The sequence below is a fragment of the Polyodon spathula genome, chromosome 1 (genome assembly GCF_017654505.1).
Source record: "Polyodon spathula isolate WHYD16114869_AA chromosome 1, ASM1765450v1, whole genome shotgun sequence".
Classification (NCBI taxonomy): domain Eukaryota; kingdom Metazoa; phylum Chordata; class Actinopteri; order Acipenseriformes; family Polyodontidae; genus Polyodon; species Polyodon spathula.
This window is the reverse complement of record NC_054534.1, coordinates 109,901,788-109,903,752: the sequence shown is the minus strand read 5'-3', so window position 1 is coordinate 109,903,752 and position 1,965 is coordinate 109,901,788.

The window sequence follows — 1,965 nt, the reverse complement described above, 5'->3', positions numbered from 1 at the left end:
AGCTATGATAGCCATGCTGGTTGAGCTTGCCATGGACTTGGTAACGATCACCAACAAAGCAACTCCAGACCATGACACTGCCTCCTTCATGCCTGACAGTGGGAACCACACATCCAGAACTCATGCGCTCACCCTCTCTGCGTCTTACAAATACTCTGCGGTTGGACCCAAATATTTCAAATTTTGACTCATCGGTCCATAAGACAGACTTCCACTCCTCAAACCACTAGTTTGTGTTTGTTGGCCCAGGCAAGTCTCTTCCTCTTATTCTGCATTCTTAACAATGGTTTGTTTGCAGCAATTCTTCCAGTTAGGCCAGCTTCACGCAATCTCCTCTGAACAGTTGATGTTGAAACATCTGTACTTCTAGTAGCATTTAGCTGAGCTTGTATTTCAGGGGCAGTTAATCACCGGTTTCGCAGACTTGTGACTCGAATGAACTTGTTCTCTGATTCTGAGGTCACCCCTGGCCTGCCTGACCTTGTTCGGTCCTCATGAGTGCCAGTTTCATCAAATCATTTGATGGTCTTGGCCATAGCAATTACAGACACTTGCAAAGTTCTTGCGATTTGTCTTAAACATTGACCTTCATTTCTTAAAGTAATTACAGACGTAATTACAAAGTCTTTTTTCTTTGCTTAACTGAGCGTATTTTGCCATTTTCTGCTCCCTTACATTCAGGAATGACACACTTGTGCCTATGCTGCCTATATTTATAGGGTAATCATGGACCCTCATCTGTTAACAATCATTGGTGACAAAAGTTTAATTAGGTAACTTGCTAGTTAACTCGGAGAACATCTAACAAAGACACTTTTATACTTAGGCCAGTGTTCTAACACTGTGTTATACACATTTCAGACTTTTAACTGACTTGGGCTTCAGACTGAAATCGCCTTGCTTTGGGTGACCATTTCATTGAAATTGACAAGATTTACATTTTCATTTAAAAATTAAATTTTTGAATGCAATTCACTTATGATTATCAGCTTATATAAGTACACGTATCATATAATGAAATATTAAGTGTTTATAGACAAGTTTATACAGTTAAAAGCATAGATAATCATGAAAAACCTGGTTTGAAGCAGGTGTACTAAAACTTTTGACTGGTACTGTATGTATATATATACACACACACACACACACACACACACACACACATACACTGAGTGTACAAAACATTAGGAACACCTGCTCTTTCCATGAAATAGACTAATGAGGTGAATCCATGTGAAAGCTATGATCCCTTATTGATGTAACCTGTTAAATCCACTTTAATCAGTGTAGATGAAGACACGTTAAAGAAGGATTTTTAAGCCTTGACACAATTGAGACATGGATTGTGTATGTGTGCCATTCAGAGGGGAAATGGGCAAAACAAAAGATATAAGTGCCTTTGAACGGGGTATGGTAGTAGGTGCCAGGCATGCCGGTTTGAGTGTGTCAAGAACTACAACGCTGCTGAGTTTTTCACACTCAGTAGTTTCCTGTGTGTATCAAGGATGGTCCACCACCCAAAGAACATCCAGCTAACGGCAGGCCAGTGGTCGAAAACAGCTCATTGTTGAAAGAGGCGAAAGGAGGCTGACACGAATTGTGCAGAGCAACAGAAGGGCTACAGTTAGTCTACTGACAGTCCAGTACAACATTGGTGCCGAAAGACCCATAAAAGAATGCACAACTCGTCATACCTTGACACGAATGAAGTATGGCAGCCGACGACCTAACAGAGTTCCACTTCTTTCAGCAAAACACAAGAAACTGCGGTTGCAGTGGGCTAAGGAACGAAAACACTGGAGGACTGGAAAAACATTGCCTGGTCTAATGAATCCCGGTTCCTGCTGTTTCATGCTGATGGGAGGAGTAGGGTATGGCGAAATTCACATGAGTACATGCATCCATCACGCCACGTGTCAACATTGCAGGCTGGTGGTGGTGGTGTGATGGTATGGGGTGTGTTTT